The sequence below is a fragment of the Mustela putorius genome, unplaced genomic scaffold (assembly GCF_011764305.1).
Source record: "Mustela putorius furo isolate JIRA1106 unplaced genomic scaffold, ASM1176430v1.1 tig00000577_pilon_pilon_pilon, whole genome shotgun sequence".
Lineage (NCBI taxonomy): Eukaryota > Metazoa > Chordata > Mammalia > Carnivora > Mustelidae > Mustela > Mustela putorius.
In genome coordinates, this window is record NW_025421421.1 from 958,626 (window position 1) to 981,828 (window position 23,203).

The following is a 23,203-nucleotide window of genomic DNA, read 5'->3' on the forward strand; positions in this document are numbered from 1 at the left end:
AATGGGAGTTCAGAAATATTTTTGATATATTGTTTTCATTCCCTTTGGGTGTATACACAGCAATAGTGTTGCCAAGTCATATGGTAGATATGTTTTTAATTTTTTGAGGAACATCTGTATTGTTTTACATATTGGCTGAACCAGTACACAGTGGGAAAGGTCCAGGGAATATAGCTCAGAGGTAGAGCATTTGACTGCATTGGGAAGGGTTCCCCTTCCTCCACATCCTCACTGTACTTGTTCTATCTTCTTGATTCTGGTCAGTCTAACAGGTGTGACTTGATACCTCATGGTGGTTTTGGTTTGACTTTCCCTAATGATGAGTAATGTTGAGCATCTGTTCAATCTGTTCATGTACCTGGTTGCAATTCGGATGTCTGTGGAGAAATGTCTGTTCAGGTCCTGTGCCCATCTACTTTTTTTTTTTTTTTTTTTATATGTTGTTTGTTTTGTTATTGAGTTGTCTGAATTCTTTATGTATTTTGGATATTAACTCCTGTTAGATATATCTGGTTTGCAAAAATGCCCCCCCCCCACCGTAGGTTGCCCTTTCATTTTGTTACTTGTTTCTTTTGCTGCACAGAACCTTTTAATTAAGTGTTATGTACTCCCATTTGCTGATTTTTGTTTTTGTTCAAAGTTTGTGCTTTTGGTGTTATCTCCAGAAATTCATTGCCAAATCCAATGTGAAGGAGCTTCTTCCGTACATTTTCTTGTTACAGTGTCGGGTCTTGTGTTTCAATCTTTGATCCATTTTCGGTGAATTTTTGTGAGTGTTGTTAAGAGAGCAGTCTGATTTCTATGCTCTGCATGTGTTTTTTCAGTGCTGTCAGCAGCATTTGTTAGAGACTTTTTCTCTGTTGTGTGTTCTTGGTCCCATGCGGAATATTAATTGACAGTATATGTGGAACTTTAATTCTGAGCTCTATATTCTATTGTCTTGGTCTCTCTGTCTGTTTTTATGCTAGTGGCATATTGTTTTTATTACTGTGGAGTGTAGTATACTCAGAAGTGTGGTAGCTTCAGCTTTGTTCTTCCCCAGTGTTGCTTTGGCTATCCAGGGTCTTTTCTGGTTCCATACAAATTTTAGGTTTGTTCGGTTTTGTTTTGTTTTTAGTTTCTTTGAAGCAGTTGGAATTTTGATGGGGATTGTGTTGAATCTCTCTATAGGTGACTTTGGGTAGTATGGACATGGTAACTATTCTTTCAGTCCATGAACTCCATGAACACAAGATGTCTTTCCACTTATTTGTGACTTCTTCAAATTCTTTCAGCAAGGTCTTGTACTTTTCAATGTACAGATCTTTCACTCCCTTGATTAAATTTATTCCTAGGTATTTTATTGTTTTTGAAGATATTGTAAATAGGATAGTTTTCTTTATCTCATTTTTGGATGTTGCATCATTAGTATACAGAAATGCAACTGTTCATCATGCGCAGATTTTATGTCCTGCAACTTTCCTTAAGTTCTGACAGTTTTTTGATAGGTTTTGGGATTTTGTATATACGAAATCAAAACATATGCAAATAATGGCAGTTTTACTTCTTCCTTTCCACGTTGGATGCCTTTTTTGTCTTGATTAAATGCTCTAGGTAGGAATTCCAGTAGTGTATGGTGTAAGGGGTGGGGTGGGGGGAATGGGTATCCTTGTCTTTTTTTTTATCTTAGAGGAAAAGCTTTAAAATTTTCTATGTTGAGTATAATGTTAATTATGGGTTTGTTGTATACAGTCTTTATTATGTTGGGTTGTATTCTTTCCATGCCCAATTTCTTGAGGGTTTTATCAAGAAAGGATGTTGCATTTTGTCAAATACCTTTTCATCATCTATTGTGATGATCACATGATTTTTAAAAAAATTTTTTTTTATTAATTTTTTATTTTTTATAAACATATATTTTTATCCCCAGGGGTACAGGTCTGTGAATCACCAGGTTTACACACTTCACAGCACTCACCAAAGCACATACCCTCCCCAATGTCCATAATCCCACCCCCTTCTCCCAAACCCCCTCCCCCCAGCAACCCTCAGTTTGTTTTGTGAGATTAAGAGTCACTTATGGTTTGTCTCCCTCCCAATCCCATCTTGTTTCATTTATTCTTCTCCTACCCACTTAAGCCCCCATGTTGCATCACCACTTCCTCATATCAGGGAGATCATATGATAGTTGTCTTTCTCTGCTTGACTTATTTCACTAAGCATGATACGCTCTAGTTCCATCCAAGTTGTCGCAAATGGCAAGATTTCATTTCTTTTGATGGCTGCATAGTATTCCATCGTGTATATATACCACATCTTCTTGATCCATTCATCTGTTGATGGACATCTAGGTTCTTCCCATAGTTTGGCTATTGTGGACATTGCTGCTATAAACATTCGGGTGCACATGCTGCTTCGGATCACCTCGTTTGTATCTTTAGGGTAAATACCCAATAGTGCAATTGCTGGGTCATAGGGCAGTTTTATTTTCAACATTTTGAGGAACCTCCATGCTGTTTTCCAGAGTGGCTGCACCAGCTTGCATTCCCACCAACAGTGTAGGAGGGTTCCCCTTTCTCTGCATCCTCGCCAGCATCTGTCATTTCCTGACTGGTGTGAGGTGATATCTCATTGTGGTTTTGATTTGTATTTCCCTGATGCCAAGTGATCACATGATTTTTTAATCTTTCTTTCTGCTATTGTGCTCTATTACATTGATTGGTTTGTGTATGTTCGAACCATTCTTGCATCCCAGGGATGAATCCCGCTTGGTCATGGTATATCATCATTATTATGTGCTTTAATCTGTTTTGAATTTTTTTAATGTATTCTTGAATTTGGTCTGCCAATATTTTGTTGACATTTTTTGCATTTATATTCACCAGGGATATTGGTCTATAATTTTACTTTCTTGTAGTGGTTCTTTTCTGGCTTAGGTTGCATGGTAGTATTGGTGTCATAGAATGAACTTGGAGGGGGCGCCTGGGTGGCTTAGTGGGTTAAAGCCTCTGCCTTTGGTGCAGGTCATGATCCCAGGGTCCTGCGGTTCCCAGGGTCCCAGGCTCCACGTTGGGCTCTCTGCTCAGCAGGGAGTCTGCTTCCTCCTCTCTCTCTCTCTCTGCCTGCCTGTCTGCCTACTTGTGATCTCTACCTGTCAAATAAATAAATAAAAATCTTTAAAAAAAAAGAAGAATGAACTTGGAGGTGTTCCCCACTCTTCATTTTTTTGGAATAGTTTGAGAACACTTGGCATTAATTCTTCTTTAAATATTTGGTAGAATTCACCAGTGAAGCCTTCTGGTTCTGGAGTTTTCTGTGTTAGATTTTTGATTACTTATTCAATTACTTTACTAGTTATTGGTCTGTTCAGATTTTTTTCCTCTCTTTATTCAGTCTTTGTATATATTGTGTTACTAGAAATTCATCCATTCTTGTAGGTTATATTTTTTGGCACATAATTATTAATATAGTCTCTTAAGATCCTATATATTTCTGTAGTATCAGTTGATTTCTAATTTTATCTATTTGAGTCTTCTTTTTTAATTAGTCTAGCAAAAGGTTTGTCCATTTTGTTTATCTTTTTGAAAAATGAGCTCTTAATTTCATTGATCCTTTCCATTGTTTTTCTGGTCTGTATTTCTTTTATTTCTGCTGTGATCATTATTACCTTCTTTCTTCTAACTTTGGACTTAGATCTTTTTCTAGTTCCTTGAGGTATAAAATCAGGCTTTTAATTTGTGATTTTTCTAATTTTTTAATATATACATTTACCACTATAATGTATAAACTTTCTTCTCAGAACTGCTTTTCAGCATCCCATAGGATTTGATATATTTCCTTTTCCTTTGTTTCAAGATAATTTTTTTTTCCATTTTGATTTTTCCTTTGATCCAGTGGTTGTTCAGAAATGTGTTCCTTAGTTTCCTTCTATTTGTAGAATTTTCACTTTTTTTTTTTTTTTAAGTAGGCTCTACGCCCAAAGTAGGGCTCAAACCCACAACCCCAATGTCAAGAGTTGCACATTCCACTGACTGAGCCAGCCACCCCCCCCCCCAACTTTTACTGATTCCTATTTCATACCATTGTGGTCAGAAAAGACCCTTAGTATGATTTTAGTCTCCTTAAATTTGCTAACATGTTTTGTGTCCTATCATAAGATCTATCCTAGAGAAGGTTTCATGTATACTTGAGAAGAATGTGTATTCTGCTGCTGTTTGTTGGAATGATGTATATATGTCATTTAAACCATTTAGTCTAAGATGTGCTTCAATTCTAGTGTTTCTTTGTTGATTTTCTGTCTGGATCATCTATCTATTGCTGACAGTGGAGCATTGAAGTTCACTAGTACTTTTGTAGTGTTGTCTCTTTCTCCCTTCATACCTGTTAGTATTTGCTTACTGTATTTAGGTGTCGCAGGGGTAAGTGGGTATGTGTTTCCAATTGTTTTATCTTGTTGATATTTCAAACCCTCTATCATCACATCACAGCCTTCTTTGTCTCTTATTAGTGTTTTTGGCTTGAAGTTTATTTTCTCTGATATAAGTATGGCTACCCTTGCTTTTTTTTAGATTTCCATTTACATGGAATATCTTCTTCCATCTCTTCACTTTGAACCTCTGTGTTGAGAGCTGAAATGAGTCTCTCTAGGCAACATAAACTTGAGTCTTGTTTTAGTTTAGTTTTTTTTTTTTAATCCATTAAGTCACTCTATACCTTTTGATTGAATAATTCAGTCCTTATTTTGTAGTGATTATTGATATGTAAGGACTTGCAACTGCCATCTTATTGTTTGCCTTCTAGTTCTTTTTCATAGTGATTTGCTCAGTGCTCTCCCCCCCACCCTCATTTTGAAGGTTTTGTGAATCTAGTCTGAATTTTTGCAGTGGTTACCATGAGGTTTATGTAAAATATCTCCAAGATAAAACAGGTCATTTTATGCTGAAAGCAGCTTCTCTTTCTTCCTATATAAAAGCTCGGCCCTTTTATTCCTCCCCTTTATGTTTTTAATGCCACAGTTCACTGATTTTATGCTCTGAATTTGTTAACAAATTATAGTAGCTGTAGGTTTTAATACTCTTTTCCTTTAACCTTTATACCTTAGTTAAGTGACAACAGTGCTAATACAGTTACTGTTTTCTAGTTCTATAGCAGAGCAGAGTGTGTTTTTGGGTTGCTGATTAGCATCTTTCCTTACAGTTTGAAGAACTCCCTTTAGCATTTCTTGCAAGTCAGGCCTCATGATAGTAACCTTGCTTTAGCTTTTATCTGGGAAAGCCTTCAATTCTCCTTCATATCTGAAGAGTAGTTTTGCCAAACAAAGTATATTTGGCTGGCAGTCTCTATCTTTCAACACTTTGAGTGTCATTCTACTCTTTCCAGGCCTGCAGAGTTTCTGCTGAGAAATCTGCTGAAAGCCTACTAGGGTTCCTTTTTGCAAGATTACTTTCCTTTCCCTGGCTGCCTGGAAGGTTCTTGATCATTGGTTTTTGACACTTTCATTATAATGTGTTCTGGAAAAGATTTTTTTGCATTGAGATAATAGGCTGTTTTAGTCGTTTTGTGGAATCATACCAATTTCTTGCCAGGTTTGGGAAGTTCCCAGCTATTATTTCTTTTGTCTGCTTCTCCCCCTTTTCTCCTTCTGGTATACCAGATACTCTTATATTTGCCTTTTTGACCTTTCTGATTGAAACTGATAGCTCTTGCTGGGTTTCTTCACTATTTTAAAATCTTAGTTTTCCCTCCTCATCAAACTGAACTATTTCTCTATTCCTATCCTCCAAGTCACTTATCCTCTCTCCCATCTGGTCGGCCTGGTTACTCATGGTTCATTCTCCATCTCATTTATCAAATTCTTCAATTCTAGAATTTGTTTGGTTCTTCCATATAATTTTAATCTCTTTGGTAAAGAACTGCTGTGTTCATTACTTTCGTTCCTGAGTTCCCTGAATGACCTTTCTGAGTTTTCTTATAGCTTGTTGAATTTCTTCATGACAGCTATTTCAAGTTATTTGTCAGAGTGTGGTATTCTGTGCCTCTGAGTTTGGTTGCTGGAGAATTAGTTTCTTTTTTTGTGATACCGTATTTCCTTGATTGTTTGTGGTATTTGAAAACATGCACATCTGCTTTAGCCTTTGAGGTAGCGTTTTATGTTTACTTTGGATCTTACTGTTCAACAGGCTGGCCATTAGAAGCCTTTCTTTTCTATTTTGGAAGGTGGCGCTGTAGCTCGTTTGTGGTTTCTCCTCTAACAGCTGGCTCTTGTGAATGCATTTGGTTGGTGGCAGAGTAGGGGGTGTTTTGGCCTTGGCAGCTGGGGTTTTGGGGTGTCACTGGGCCTGGCGTGAGAGCAAGTGTGACATATCCAGAGGCCCATGGGCAGTCCTGCTAACCTCCTGAAGCAGACAATAGGAAGCCCATTTGGTATTCTTGACTGCCTCCTTCTCTTTCCTCTCAAACCCCTCAGTCACAGGTTCCTCCTCAGAAATCCAGGTGCTGCTGGGGAGAAAGGGGTCCTTCCTGCTGCAGCCTGGACAGCTGCCTCAAACGTCATTCCCCTGACCAGTAACAGGGTGTTGGCCTTAGCCTTGCGGTCTGTGTATCTCTAGAACTTAGTTCCCAGTCACTAGGGGGTCACTTAGAGGAAATACCTTTGTTAAATGACTCTTCCACAAAATGTATTTTCTATCAGATATGTTATAATATTTAATTTTTGTTTGAAAACTTAAGTTATAAAGCTGCTTAATGTTGTGTTTTGTTTTTTCTAGCTAGGTATCCTGAATATCACATTTTTAAAATATATATGCATTTACATATATTCTAAACTGTGAAAACAGGTATTATTCTCGCTTTATAATTTAATTTTCTTTCCTGTTATTTTTTAAGGAGTCATTTATTCGAGTCATGAAGACACATGGACACTATGGGAAATCTTTCTCAGTTTATTGCAGTACTGACCACTATTTGTGGTCTGCTGTTTTTTATGAGTGTTCAGTTTATTTATGAAGAAGTTGAATGGACATCCTGGCTCATTTTAAATTTTGTATTAGGAGTGGAGTTCACATTTAGCGCTGTCAAAAAACTCAAGAGATGTTTGCTTCTTGGATGTTGTTAGTTGGACAGTGTTAAAGTTCTGCGACAAGAACAGTGCACTTATTTTATTTAGTGTCATTTGAAGCCTATCTAATATTTCCTAGGTGGTTAAGTATATGAAATGATATATAATACAAATTATAGAAAAATTAAAAATCTAATGTCTTCCTCCAGGCATTATTGTCTTCACAGAAGTATATATGCCTGGCAGAAATGTGGATGAGGAATCTTCTTCCTTGTAACAAATCCTCCAGAGAATTCAAAAAAGTTTCGTACTTTAAGTCCTCAGTCCCTTGAATTGCAATGTCTCTAACCCCTTGCGGCATTTGTATTAACATTGAACTTCACATATTTCTTTGACCAACTGTCTCATTGATTTTATTCTTCTTATGAACTGTTACTGCTCAGACTTCATCAGCAGTGGTTGCTTGCTTCTTTAATGATGGTTTTTGCTGAACAACTGAAACCTGGGAAAACAGAGAAACCTGAACTTGCTAAATCTCTATTTATTTAACCTCTGCTATCCTAAGTATATCTGGCATGCGAACAGCCCTATGAAGGCACCCAGAGGCGCTTTGAACATTGCATTTGCCTTCATGAAGTGATCTTTCAAAAATCCACTTGAAATTCATGGACCAAGAGAATGAAGGACTGAGAGAAGCAAATGAAACTCCTGTGGTTTAATCATAACAAACAATTCAAGTATCCTTTGAGCACAGACATCACTGACAATCTATGACAGTGGGTTTTATGATGTGAATTTAAATGAAAGCTTGCTTCACTGTTCGGTGTCCCCGATTCTAACTGGTTATGAGCCCTGTGGGTCTGAATTGTTCAGTGTAGAAGTTACACAGAACGGACGTCCAGTCAACCTTGGCCCTTCCCAGACGCACGCAATATGGTAGATCACCCCCCACCCCACCCCAGCACCCTGTTGAGCCACTCCTGATTGATAGACCTTGGCATGTAAGAAAACTATTTTTGCTCTGCCTACTAAAATAGGTTGAAATCAGCATGCTCCAGAAATATGTGAGGTAGGGAGGTAATTCCCTGGAATAAACCCAGGGGATGTTTGGAAATAGTTCCTTATTCCTGGTACAAAGGAACCAGGCCTTTTTAAAAGGTACATTTTGTCAGGGAATTTTAGAGTAAAGTAGACTAAACAAAATTCCACATATAGGGTAAGTAGGGTAACATGAGACTGTGTGAAGGAGCTTTGACAGCCGGATGTGATGCCGCCGGAAGGCTGTGGTATATGTGGTGTCCCCGGGAGACGTTAGAGGCCAGTGGTTGGACAGAGGGCACTGAATGACATCCTCAGATGCTCAAAGGTTAGAGACGCAGATGTTGAAACAGTGAATTTTTATCTGCTTGTCTTCCTATTGATTTTTGTCACATTTTTTCTTAGTGAAAAAAGCGGATTTTTGTCAGTTTGCAACTTTTAAACAGATTGTCAATCCATAGGTCAATATCCAATGCTTTCAGGTAGTAACTGGTTAAATAGTATTGTTACTGTTTGTAGACTAAGTAACTGGGTCCAAATTCAGGGTCGTCACTGAACTTCAGCGAGGGTTTTTTACAGAAGCGTCAGTGCAAGGTCCCTGTTGATTAAATCATGGGCCATTGGTGATCACCCCTGACCCCTCAAGGATGGCCGCAGGTGATTCTTCCTCCTCTTTCAAGCCCTAGAGCTGAAGCCCAGGAGGTCAGCAAAGGACGACCTAAAGAAAAACAACAGCCATGGTGTTGGGGGCTAGTATGCTCCATTTCTTCCCCCACGTCATTGACACACACACACAGTGACTCACTGTAATAGACCCAGATATATTATCAGGGAAGATGTAAGGGTAACCCTTTGGTTCTTATAATTTGATGTGTAGTAGAGTCACCTCGAGGTGTTTCTTAAAATGTTGATTTCAGTTGTTTTTGAAGATTCTAATTCCCAGTTCCTGGTTTAGATGTTGCAAATTTAACAAACACCTCCAGTGATTATGATCCAATGGATTTAGGGTCCATTTTATGAGGAACACTTTGCTCTTTCCCACCAAGACTTTAGCATTCATCGTATTATCAGCTCGGAGGTCATCCTGGAGACCATGAAACAGTGGACTCACCCATTTTGAACTGGGCTGGGTACCTGGATGAACTGGAAGTGATGTGGGGATGGGAGGGCTGTGTTGTGGCACAGTCTGTAGTGGGAGGTGAGAGCAGCGGAGGGGAGAGCAATGAGGGCTAAAGGCAAACGTGTGCTGTCAAGGGTTCCAGCCTACCTGTGCGGTCCGGCACACGAGCCTGGAGGGCAGACAGATCCCTTCTTGTCCTGTTCCCAAGGAAAGTAAACTCTGGAACTGAAAATGTTGATCTATGAAGAGATAAATTGCCTAAGTTGATTACAAATAGACATTTATGAATTGAGCCTCAGGCCCACAGCTGAGCACATTTTACTGTCCTGTCACATTTGGTGAGGCCCTTGTGTCTAGACTTCACCTAAGATGGGACAGCAGTGTGACATCAGGCCTGGCTGGGGAAGACCCTGGCACTGGCTGAAAAGGACACAGGTGGCGGGGAAGGTGCAGATAACAGCTGGAGGGGCCTGGTTCCTGGGGTCAGCTGTGAGTCAGGAACAGACTTTTATATTCGAAGAAGCCACTGAGGCTTGGAGGTGGTTCTATTAGAATCTGACACCTTAGGGATCAGCAGCCAAACTTGCCAGGAAAACCCCTTAACTTTTGGTGGTGATAATTAAACATTCGTTAGACTAGAAAAGGGGCTTCTTGGAAGATCTTCATGTCAAGTAAATAAAAGTTTGTAGGCAGCAAATGGATGCTGGTCAGGGACAGGGTAGTAGCTTGATGAAGTTGCCCACTGTTTACAGTAAAGGTGCAGGTATATCACCATGAGCTTCACTCACCACCCTATAGTTACTGCCCTGCAGTCTCTTGCTGGTGCTGAAACCTCAAGACCTGTCTGATTGAAGACACGACTGCTAAACTGTTCGGAGCAGAAAACCTGCAAGTCCTGCATTTCCCTCTGTTTTCGGAAAGCTGAACAGTTTGAATCATTTGGCCTCCCACTTGGAAAGGAGTCCAAAGATTATAAATCCTCCTAACGTGAGTTTTAAAGCGACTGTTGTGTCCTCCCTGAGCTGGCGTGGCTCTGAACACCAGGCAGGAAGTTTGCAATATGCCAGCGGTAGCCTATAAGCAGCAGACCCCTGGATGTCGTTCGGAGCTGGGGGCACTGTCCACTTCTGGCCTCATGTCTCCTGTTGGCTCGGTTGCTGTATTTCCTCGGCTGCGAGACGATCACACGTGCTTGTGTGAACTTTGTGCCCGTTTGCTTCTGCTGTCAGCTGTGGGGCTTTCTGTCTTGTTCCCAGCCCCAAGAAGCAAAGAGAGGCTGGGGGACCGCCGTCACGAACGGTTCTCAGAAGGTGTTCTTACAGTACCTGCAGCAGCCTAAATCCGTGTGGCTCTTCTGAATTCAAGTGCTCCTGGGCTTCAGTGAGAAGTTTTTTATCAAAGCTGTGATGATTTCCTCTTACCTGTTTTCTAATTTTCAGAAGCCATATGTCACATCTCACATTGTAATATTTAGTTTGTAATTACTTCCCCAACCCCAGTCAAACACACACACACACACACACACACACACACACACACACACGGGTGAGAACTGTTTAGGGTGATAAGAGTTTGGGGGAGGCCATTTTTCATCATTTCTTTTTCTGAACTTACTGATCTTGAAGACTGTTTACCTGTGAAGAACATGTTTTAATACTGTCTTCTTAAAAAAATTTAGTCTCCAACAATTGTCATCTTTTTTTAAAAGTATAATTAGTAAAAGTGAAAACGTAGATTTTCAACAGTATGGTGTTTTAATCTAATCTCTAAGTATCTCAAGATAACTGAGTTGCCATAGTAACCTATTAGATGTGCAAATGCAAGAAAACTTTAAACAAGAAATGTTTTAATCGTGTCTGTTCCTAATTGATACTCATTCATCTCCACTATTTCCATTTGATGTTCTTATAACACTTTAATGGAGTAGATATTTATCAGCAGTTAGAAGTTGCTTTATAGAGTTTAACTATTACAACTATATAGTTTTCATCTTAAAAATATGAAATATATCTGCAGTACTTTGAATAGTTGTACTTACCTGCTATCTTTGGCATTTTCAGAACAGAAAACCAATATTTGCTCCTCTCCTTCCACACACTGAGCATGGGGTCCCACCTGGCATGTACCATATTTTATGGAAAATAGTGCTAACATTGCTCATTTTGTGCTAACACTTTATCTTTATGTATCATTACTACAAAATACAGTGCCTACTCCATGGTAGGTATCCACAACTTGTTTCTTGGCTTGTTCTTTTTATAACTCTTGAACCTGAACCTTATGTCTTAGGAGCTTGGACTCAGTTCAAACCAGGCACTTTGTCAAGATATACAAATGACCTGGGGCACATGAAGCTTTCAAGGAAATCTCCAAATGCATGAAGGAGGCTCCTTCACACTACAGTGTAACACTTTGAAATAGATGTTGCAGTTTTTTGTTGTTGGTGGAAAAACTTACATAAAAAAATTACCATTTTATCTGTTTATAAACGTATAATTAAGTGGCATTAAGTACATTCATGCTGTTGTGCAACCGTCACTGCCATCCAGCTTCAGAATGTTTCCATGTTCCCAGGTTGCAACTCCTTCCCCATGAACCAGTGACCAACTCCAGGCACCTCATATAAATAGAAGCATGTAAAACTTATTTCTTAGGGAATGGTTTACTCTTAACACAGTGTTTTCAATGTCAGATCTTCTTTCTTAAGGCTGAATAACCATTCTGGATGAATATACCACATTTCGTCTATCTGTTCATCTGTCAGCGGATGCTTAGGTTGCTTTACTTTTTGGCTCTTGTGAATGATGTTGCTATGAACGTGTATACAGATACCCAGAGGACTCCCTGCTTTCACTTATTTTGAAATTCCAGAAGAGAAATTGTTGGATAGTATTAGGTAAGCCTATGTTTCATTTCTGGAGAAACCACTGTATGGTTTTCTACTGTGGCTGCACCATTTTACCTCCCACCAGCTTAAAGTTTCCGTTATTCCATGTCATCACCAAAACCTGTTATTTTCTGTTTTTTGTTTGTTTGTTTGTTTGTTTTTGGTAATAGCCACCCTAGTTGGTATGAAGTGGTACCTCATTGCGGTTTTGATTTACATTTCCCTATCAATTATCAGTTACCAGTTTTGAGCATCTTTTCATACACTAGTTGATCATTTCTTTAGTGAAATGTCTATTTGGTCCTTTGTTTCTTAACCAGGTTGTTTTTGTTGTTGTTGTTGAATTATAGGAGATCTTTCTATATTCTTGGTAGTAATCCTTTATTTTATATGTAGGGATTTTCTCTCATTCTATGGGTTACCTTTTTACTCTTTTTTTTTTTTTTAAGATTTTATTTATTTATTTGACAGAGATTACAAGTAGGTAGAGAGGCAGACAGAGAGATAGGAGGAAGCAGGCTCCCCACTGAGCAGAGAGCCTGATGTGGGGCTCAGTCCCAGGAACCCTGGATCATGACCTGAGCCGAAGGCAGAGGCTTTAACCCACTAAGCCAACCAGCTGCCCCGTACCTTTTTACTCTTGATTATGTCCTTGATACACAAATATTTTTAATTTTGTTAAATCCAGTTTATCTATTTTTTTCTTCTGTTGCCCTGCTTTTAGTGTTTTATCCAAGAAATCATTGCCAAATCCAATGTAGTGGAGCTTTTCTCCTATGTATCCTTCTAAAAGCTTCATAGTTTTAGTTCTTTAGGTAAAGCCTTTGATTCATTTGAGTCATCTTGTATGTGGTACATGCTAAGAGTATAACTTCATTCTTTTTCACATGAGGGAATCCAGTTAGCTAAAACCAATTGTTGAAAAGAGTCCTTTTCCTTTGAGTGGTCATGGCACCATTGTCAAATATTTTACCATACATGTGAGGGGTTTTTTTGTTGTTGGTTGTTTGTTTTTGTAACAGTGCTAAATTTGTTTACTAGTTCCAGCAGATATTTTCTGTGTGGAATCTTTAGGGTTTTCTTTATATAAGGATATGTCATTTGTGAACGAAGTTAGTTTTACTTCTTCCTCTTTTATTTGGATACCTTTTATTTCTTTTTCTTGTCTAATTGCTCTGGCTAGGACTTACATTATTATGTTCAATAAGAGTGGAACGAGTGGGGATTCTTGCCTTATTCCTAATCTTAGAGGAAAAGCTTTCAGGTTTTTACCTTTGAATGTGATGGTTGCATGTGTTTTTCATATATGGCCTTTCTTATGTTAGAAGGTTCTCTTCCTAGTTTGTTGAGTGCTTTTATCATGAAGGATTGTTTTATTCTGGCAAAGGTTTTTGTTTTTCTTTTTCATCAATTGAGGTAATCATGGGTTTTTTGCTTTCATTCTGTTAATGTGATGTATGTCATTGTTTTTTTTTTTTTAAATTTTTTATTTTTTATAAACATATATTTTTATGTCATTGTTTGAATTTCATATGCTAAACTATTTTGGCGTTGCAGGACTAAATCCTACTTGGTTTGGAGACTAGTTCTCTTAATATACTCTGGAATTTTGGTTTGATGGTATTTTGTTGAATATTCTTATATCAGTGTTCATGAGAAGTATTTGGTCTGTAGTTTTGTTGCTGTTTTTTCATTATCTAGCTTTGATAGCAGGGTAATGCTAGCTGTATAGAAGGAGTTAGTCAGTTCAGACTGCTATAATAAAAATACCATAAACTGGTGTCTTGTAAACAACAGAAATTTATTTCATAAAGTTCCTGAGGCTGGAAAATCCAAGATCAAGGTGCCAGAAGATTCAGTGCCTAGCAAGAGCCCTCTTTCTGGTTTATAACCAGCACCTTCTCAGTATGTCCTCACGTAATGGAAGGATGAGGAAGCTCTGTGGTCCGCTTTTATAAAGGAACTAATCCCATTCACAGGGTCTCCACCATCATGATCTAATTACCTTTCAAGGACCCCAGCTTTTGATACCATCACATTGGATGTTAGTATTTCTGCATGTGACTTTTGGGGGGATACAAACAGTCTATTGGAAGAAGTTGAAAAAGATTGACTTAATCCTATTTTAAATGTTTGGTAGAATTCATTGAAGACACCATTTGGTCCTGGGTGGTTCTATGTTAGAGGCTTTGAATACTGATTGAATCAAACTTAATTATAGATTTATTCAGATTTATTTCTTCATGATTCAGTCTTGGTTGTCTGTGTGTTAATGTTTAAGTAAGGAATTAGGACTTGTAACTTCTTTTTCTTTTTTTTTTTAAAGATTTTTTATTTATTTATTTGACAGAGATCACAAGTAGGCAGAGAGGCAGGCAGAGAGAGAGGAGGAAGCAGGCCCCCCGCTGAGCAGAGAGCCCAGATGTGGGACTCGATCCCAGGACCCTGAGATCATGACCCGAGCCGAAGGCAGTGGCTTAACCCACTGAGCCACCCAGGCGCCCCAGGACCTGGAACTTCTTGGTCTACCATCTTGCTGGCATCACTGTCTGTTGAATTCTTTTTACATTGTGTTACTGTCCTATAAATTGTTAGTGGTATTACAAAATGGTTTATGTAATAAGAGCTTTTCTTTTCTTGTTTTCCAGCAAGTGTTCTCTCTCACTTTTGCACTGATACATGTGTACGATTGCATCACTAAAATCAGTGCTTAGTGGCTATCACTGACCTTGCCATGCATGATTAAAGCACATGAAAGCACATGTCTTAGTCCAGAGAGTGATGACCCTGCTTTTGGAGAAGCATGGATTCATGTTCCAAATCTGGTAATAAACAGCACTTGTATTTTTGTGATTCCGTTGTCTTATATGTAAAATGAGAATGTTAAAATAAATGCTGTTTAAGGTTCTTTTATATCTACTTCTCTGTTTCTGTAATGTAGATAGTAATTTAAATTTTGAAACAATGTAAGTGAGTGCAAGAATATTTTTATGTGTACCTACTCAGGATGCCTATCTGAAACGCTTTGGATTAGGTAAACAGGTAGCCCTTACAAAAATAGTGAAGAGGGCACTGAGATAAATTATTGGGACCTAAAAAGATAGAATCAGACCCTAAAATCAACATGTGCCTGCACCAGCCTTTCAGAGAATGTTGTAGGTTGTCTGTGAGCCTTACCCTGGGGGTAAAATAGAACACATTGCTGGATATTTTCTGGGAGGAAAGATCTTTGTGAGAATAACAGTGTATGATACACCCCCATTACCCTTTGATTTTGTCCTAAGAGAATATGGTTCAAGTTTTTTAATAAAAGGGGTTATAAGAATATGACAGAATAAGCCCACCCTTGCTGAAATATAAAAAAAATATTGAAGAAAAAGAAAATAGTAACAACTTCAGTTTCAATAGAAAATGAAACTGGGGGAGCCCTGGATGGTTCAGTTGGTTAAGTGTCTGCCTTCTGCTGAGGTCATGATCTCAAGGTCCTGTCATGCATTGGGCTCTTTGCTTAGCATGGGGTCTGCTTCTCCCTCTCTCTCTGTCCCTTCTGCTCATGATCTCTCTTTCTCTCTAGCTTGCTCTCTCTCAAATAAATAATGAAAATCTTTAAAAAAAGGAAAAGGAAACTTTGGTTCATAAAGATGGAAGAAACCATATGGTATTTGGATGCAAGATCCACCCAGAAAACTTGCACAAACTGGCCATTCAAATATGAGAGAAAATAAGATTGCTTTAATATTGCTTATTGCCTAAAAAATTATTATTGGCTATTTTAGGACTTGAGACCTGTTTAACACTACCATGAAGAAAATCTGTGTACACAGAATGAGATTTTTCTTTATTTTCAGAAATCATAGCATGGAAAATACAACAAAATATACTTGAGGAGGCTTCTAAAAGCAAACAAAATTCTATAAACAGTTTACTTTAGATGGTAAAATGTAATGTTTGTGAATAATAGCTACAAATATTTCTTTTGGGTAGTATGCTTTTCTGTTTGCTTATAAATTATACATAACTGAAGATGGTTACACTTTATAAATATCTAATGTGCATTGCTATTTATATGATTTTCTTTATGCTATTAATAAAATGTGCAGTGTCACTATCCATTATTTTCAGTTCACATTTTCACACTTACGATACTGTTAATTTATGTTATTTTTTTCTGCTCATGACTGTCAATAATGATAGAGAAAAGAGACCTGAAAAATAATGAAAATGATGAAGAGTCCATCAAAGTGTGAATAAAATGGTTCAGAAATAGGTGAAAGTTAATGAATTTTGCAAAGGTTTTCATAAAAATTAAGTTCACTAATGTGAGTTAAAAAACTAGTAAATTTGGTCAAGATACTTGGTCCTAGCATCTATATAAGTGGGATCCAGGCAAAATACAAAAGAGCCAAGTATGGAGGAATATGGTGGTGGTCGTGGTGTTCTGGCTCTCTCCTTCAGTCAGGCATGACTCCCTCAAGCCCTTGTGAGATATCACTGATGAAGACACTTCAAAGAGAGGATTCTGGGAAGAAGGCAGAAGAGGAAGTGCAAGGACATAGTCTCCCAACTCATGCAACCAGTCATGCTGCTAGAATCTGTCTAATGTAACTCTTTTGGAACTTTGGAGACCTTACAGCTTTAGGGCAATGGCTTTGATGGTAACTTGTGATTAATTGCAGTCAGTTTCATCTCTGAGCCCCAACCCCAGGGCAGACAGCCAGGCACACACTCCTGGAGCCCATTGCATACAGCTTGTAGGCCCGGGTGAGCAATAAGGACCCGTCCTCCCAATACGGGTCATCTGTGTTCTGATCACCGATTGCTGACTTAAGCTATATCCTGGGATGTCTGAAATATGACCAACTCTCCCTGTTGGAGGCTTATTCACAAGTGATGAAGTTTGGGGCCCTGGGCAACATGGTTGAAGCCAATACTATGCATTGGCCTAATATTACTACTTGAACTTCTGTTGAGAGTAGCCTTAATTATATTCTATACAGGACAAATTAAACATAGCTTCAGTCTGTTGGTCAGATTTATCAGAATGGCGGATGGAGTGATGCACTTATGTAGATATTCAAGTTCAACCAAGAAAATGTCGGGTCAGATATTGGGAAGGCAAACTGCCATAGACCCTGAGCATTCCTGCACATAATTGCTGGTCGTGCCAAGAATACAAAGACCCAACCGCTCTTTCTTGGGGCTATGTCTCAATGTTATATATGCAGTAGGAAACCCTGAGAAATGAGTTAGTAGCCCCCCTCCAGGAGAGAGAGCAGACTTGCTTACTGCCTTCTAGAAAAGAGGTGGGTTCCCCATGGTTGGTGCTCCTCAGATGTGGCACAAGCCCACTGCATGTGTAGCATAGAGACGATGCCTCCCTACTGGCCCCTTGGGACTCAGCAGGGCCTGGGAAACCAACAGAAGCACGATGCTTTTGCTATGCAGTGTGATATGAACACTAAAGTTCTTCATCTCTGAGGGAAAAAAAAATCCAATAGAAGCCTAAAAAGAAAAATAAATATGTACTAAAGGAGTGTATAAAATAAGGTAGAAATAGTCTGGATAATTGCTAATAAAAGCTTATATAGATTAAATTTACTTGATAAAATGCAGAAGTTCTGAGAAGGAATTTTAAAATGATCTGTGACATATACAAGAGACACTTAGATTACATAAAAAGACAAATGATGAAAGTCATGGAGTGGTCCAACATCCGATCAAATAATTAGAAAGACTTCTGCTAGTAAGTATTTAATATACACCAAATATCTTATATTATTTAATATTTTTATGCTACCATAAAGCTTGAAACAATTGCTCTTGTTAGAATGCCGCCAGATGATAGCTATGTTGAACTTATTTAAGGTTTATAACAAACTTGGAAAACAGCTATTTTTAAGAAGCAGAGACTGAAGTTATGAGTCTTCAGTTTCTCAAGAACTTATTTAGAACATATGACCTAACTAGGACTCAGTCCAGGTGTTTGCTTCCTCTTTCTCTCTCCTTCCCTTTTCCTCCTCCCTCCCCTCCCTCCTTTACTTCCATTCTTCCTATCTTATTCCTAACTCCAAAACTGTTAAACTTTCTGTCACTAAGTCTCTTATTCATGCACTAGTTATGAGGACCTTATAAATAGGAGACCATTTGGAACTATTGATGATATGGCAAATGGAAAAGGCTGTGTTATACTGTTCACTCTGGAGACATGACCAAATCATTCCAACCCATTTTGCATTCTACTTGTCACTTTAAAAAAAAAAAAATAATGAATTCATCTAATGTAATGAGTAATGAGTGCAAATCATTTGCTGTGGTCTTGGAAAGTATGTGTGTGGGGGAGCAAGGGGAGGTGCAGGCAGGTGTCCAGGGAGGCTAAAAGGCATAAGGAGTGTGCTGGTATCTTTCCTTGTGGAGGAGAGACTTCTTTGTTTTTTGGGTCTCCTAGAGTTTGAGGTGAACCCTTTCCCTTTCCCACCCTAGATCAGTGATTCTACTGACAGTCTGGTTTCCACTATGTAATTCCCTTTGCATATCTTAGGTGGGAAATAAGACAAAGTTACTTATCGTACTTGCAAGATATTGAATACATTGTATTCATTCAGTAAGTCATCATGAATGAATGGAAGTATTGGGAGTTACTTCTAGAAATGTGGCAGAAGTACAATAGCATCTTTCCTCTCTGCATTGCTCATTTGTTATGTTGACATTCCAGAGTTGTTCCTCTCCATAGTGATGCTTCAGCACTTTCCAGGCTCAAATTTGGTTGCACTTTTTGTCAGTTTATATCCCATTCTACTCAGGCTATCACTCACACTGCAAAAACCATTGCCTGTAGCACAACTTTTATTACTATGGCAGGAAAACAGATTGGTATGTCCTCAAACTCTGTATAAATTATAGAACGTGCGGTTAGATGATTTAGTCATACAATATGACTTTTTAACTCTTAAAATACCAATATAAAAAAATACATATATAAAAGGACAGTGAAGCCAGTCATCATTGGCATTGTCTGAAGACAAGCAGCATCCCCAAGGTGGTTCTTACAAAGAATATTCTGGGTCTCAATCCCAGATTTACTGAATCAATTTTTTTTTAAAGATTTTATTTATTTATTTATTTGTCAGAGATAGAGAGAGAAAGAGCGAGTAAGTGCACAAGTAGACAGATTGGCAGGCAGAGGCACAGAGAAGCAGGCTCCCTGCCAAGCAAGGAGCCCGATGTGGGACTCAATCCCAGGACCCTGGGATCATGACCTAAGCTGAAGGCAGTGGCTTAACCGACTGAGCCACCCAGGCATCCCTTGAATCAAATCTTTTGAGTGAAGGCCCTGAATCTGTGTTTTAATAAGTAGCGCAGGTAATGTTCACACAAAATAAATGTGTGAACCAGTAGTTCAGTTTTTGTTTCTGTTTGTTTTTTTTTTTTTTTTCCCCTGTAGCAAAATAAGAGGTAAGACTTTTCTGGACTCTTTAAAAAGAGTAAAGAAACGATTCCCAAGTAGTTTAGTATTGAGTTACTGGTATGGACAAGGAATTAATATCATAATAGAGCAGAGTGACAGGAGTTGTGAGGGTCCAGTAATCTATGTGTGTCACTCGGATGTGACATCCTATAAGTGTCATGGTTCTAACATGCTCCTTTGTACAGCTTAATGTACTTTGTAATCAGTATGAGTCTTACAACCAGTGCAACTAGAAATATTACATCTTGACTAATTAATAGCTGTCCTCTTTCTTGATTGCCTTAGATTAAAAAAAAAGTACTGCATTTTTGCATGTGTGTGCCATGTCATTCACTCCTTTGTTTTTACATTCCTGTCTTTTGTCCATGGAACACAGCAAAACCAAGTTGTCCAGGTCTTTGCTCTGTCATTAACTTCCTGTCCTACCTTACCCAGGTCCCTGAAGTTCTGTGAGCGTCAGACTCTTCATTCATAAACCCGGTGGTCAGAATTGCACTCTTCCTCATCTGTATGCTAGGGAAATCAGTTGTCTCTCCAACCCTATAATTTTATGGATTCGATGAAATATTATTTGAAATTAGACCAATTCATGGTGATGGATGCAGATATTTAGGGTTGCGGGACTTAGTGGGACAAGAATCTCATGAAGGAATGATTTTGCACGATAAGGAGCTTTTTGGCCTGGACAGAAAGAATAAAAGAAGGAGATAATATAATGACACTGGCAAAAATAATGAGGATCTATTCCCTTTATCAACATTGGAGATACCTTTGGGATCATGTTTTCAGGAGAGGGTGGGCCACAGAGGAAGTGATTCCTGGGCAGCCTGTGGGTTTCTCAAGAGAGTGCAGAGATCACCGTCATGGTGACTGAAGATTTCGGGGACTGAGAATAAAGGGTGGCTCAGCTGGGAGGCATGGCAGAGGGTTTGGGCCCTTTGCAGATTTCAGAGTGGCCCAAGTCTCCACAAAACTGGGACCTTTCACAGAGGACGGGTGTACTCATGACTCCCATGTACCTGCTTGGACGTAGGAATAAAGCCACAGTGCTGTGTTCTTCATTGTGTTTCCTAATGTGCTTTGCAGTAAAACATGCTCGTCTCATACGGCAAATGTTCCCTGAAGTATTAGAGGTAAAACCAGGTACCCTCAGAGTATTTCATTGCATTCGTGTCTTTGCTTCAATCCCTGAAAGAGATTTGTGATAAAGGTCTGAACACAGGTGGTTTGTTCAAGTGGTTCTAGGAAGTTTCGGCTTTGAATGTGAAATGCATAGTGATGGAAAGGAAGGAAGTCAATACCCAGTGTTTAAGGAGCACATTACTGTTGTAGGTGATCGGGTCACCACCGCTGTGATCCCTGGGTGATGGTTGAGGACCTGTTTAGTGCTGTCCTAGGCAGCAGGAGAGCCAGGGTAGATGGGCATTTTTCAGTTGCCCTGTGGTAGGTTGTTTAGAGGATGAACTTCCTGGTGCTTCCCCTCTGCCCTATACATGGACAGAGTATGTGCTTCCAGCTGGAGGCAGCTGATAGAGTCCAACATGAGACAAATCAGTGCGAGGATACGAATGAAAACGTGATTTCTTCTATGGCCTCTGCTCGTGCTCCTCAACGCATCTGTGCCTTACATTCTCTTCCTCGCATCTCATCTTTGCTTTAACATCATTGCCCATCAAGATTTGACATATACACTTAAACATTTTTTCTGTTTGAAATAGTAATTTTAAAATTCCGTAGACTTTTAAGAAACAACACAGATCCCATATTTCACTCATTTTTCCCAATTGCAGTTAGCTTAGATTATATTGTTAATAATCACTTTTCCCTTCATACCAGATTCCAGATTTACCTCAACCAGCATCAACACATCTGATCATCTTGGTTGCTTGCTCAGCAAAGTAATCAAGATATGCCTCCTTAGGGGCGCCTGGGTGGCTCAGTGGGTTGGGCTGCTGCCTTCAGCTCAGGTCATGATCGCAGGGTCCTGGGATCGAGTCCCACATTGGGTTCTCTGCTCAGCAGGAGCCTGCTTCCCTCTCTCTCTCTCTGCCTGCCTCTCCGTCTACTTGTGATTTCTCTCTGTCAAATAAATAAATAAAATCTTTAAAAAAAAAATAAAAAGATATGCCTCCTTAAAGTATACGAACATCTGGGGTCTTTGCTCTTCCAGACCATGATTTCTGCAGTTGCCCACTGAAGGTCATCACCAAGGTTGGATGTCCCAATGAGTGCCCCCCTCAGTCTCCTGAGCTCAAGACAGACACATCTTCGCCCTTGGTTGCCACAGTCCTGTCTCGTGACCTGAAGGTTTCATTGCTTCCTGTAGTATAGTGTTGTATCTCCTGGCCCCCTATGGTTCTACTGGCAAGAGAAGCTCAGATAACTCAGTGGTTGTCACAGCTTTGTGTTTATCAGAACTCAAGTCTCTTCTGGGAGGAATGTCCCCCACCTAACCTTCCTCTAAGACAGACCCTGACTTCATAGACTCTAATGTTAGAGGGACAGGAAGTATGGATTATGTGCTGGGTCACTGAGAATGATCATGAGATGAGCCACTCTTAACCACCTCCCTTTGGTTTTTTGACCCATGTATTTCTGTTCCAGATGCACAGGACTCCAACCTCACAGGTGTCTTTTCTAAGCCAGCCGTCTCATCTTAGCTGTACCTTAGTGAAGCTCTTCCAAACTTCCAATATTCCACTGGGAAAGAAGTTTCCAGGTGATAAAGTACATGCTAGAACTAGGCCATCCTATTTTCATGAGCTGTCTGGGCTTCTCAGAAGCAGCCATTTAGATGTCCCCTGCCATATGTCGCCATCTCAGTCTTCTTTCGCACGGGTGACTTACTACAGCTAGTTCAGCCTTTTGTCTCACTCTGGCGATAAAGTCGTCATCTTCATGTGTAACATGTTCTACTTTTTGGTTGTAAGTAGAGGTGAAGTTCTTTCAAGGCTGCCACAGAGGCCTTCTGTACTACACAGCATGCACTGAGTTAGAAGGCCAGCCTCAGGCTGTATTTTTGTTTCGCTTATTTTGCTGTTGTTGGTTTAAGAGCTCTAGTTTACAGTTACTTTTGGCTTAAAATATGATAGGCCTGAGGATACTGTGAGGGCAAACGTGGCTCCTTATCTCAGCCCTCATCCCAGTTCATTAGAGCTGAGTATTAGAACTTCATTGCTCCAGTAAATCATAGGTTAACGCCATACAGCTTTCCATCAGCAGTGGCAACCTTGTTAGCATTTTCTGAGAGATCTCATAACTCCATCATAAAAATCTGATTTCTAATGCCATGTGTACTACCAGTGGTCTTTGGGTCTCACCAAAAAAGACCCTGACACAAATTTGAGTGCAAGTTGTTTATTTTGGCAATGATCCAGGCAGCACTGTGCTGGTGAGTCATTTGGGTAAGGAAAGGAAAGAGTCAAGTACAGGTAAGCTAGTGACTGCTCCTTCCAGGGGTGACTGATTCACACACCTTCTCGGGACTGCAGTGAGCTGGTATATCTGTAGAATGAGGAACAGGCTCATCCTCGGCTGAGAACTGTGCTCCTTAATCATCGTCTTAGCAGTTTGCGTATGTGCCCAGGAAACTTCCTTGCCAAGGAGAGTTCTCATTCATCACAGAAGGAACTGCAGTTTCTTGCAGTAAGAAATCAT

The 23,203-nt window shown here is 39.4% G+C and overlaps 1 protein-coding gene across 7 annotated transcripts in view; it reads left to right on the forward strand.

Annotated features, from left to right (window-relative positions):
- Positions 1–23,203, forward strand: part of ZWINT (ZW10 interacting kinetochore protein) — a 70,187-nt gene that overhangs the window by 14,093 nt on the left and 32,891 nt on the right. For 2 of the 7 annotated variants that reach the window (XM_004764091.3, XM_004764096.3), the window contains exon 9: positions 6,865–7,480. The exons of 1 other annotated variant lie outside the window; for it this stretch is intronic. The gene's annotated coding sequence lies outside the window, so the exon portion shown is untranslated. Of the gene's footprint in view, positions 1–6,864; positions 7,481–11,901; positions 12,572–14,431; positions 14,995–23,203 lie in introns of those variants that run through there. 4 more of the 7 variants (XM_013062249.2, XM_004764093.3, XM_004764095.3 and 1 more) reach the window with 4 other exon arrangements.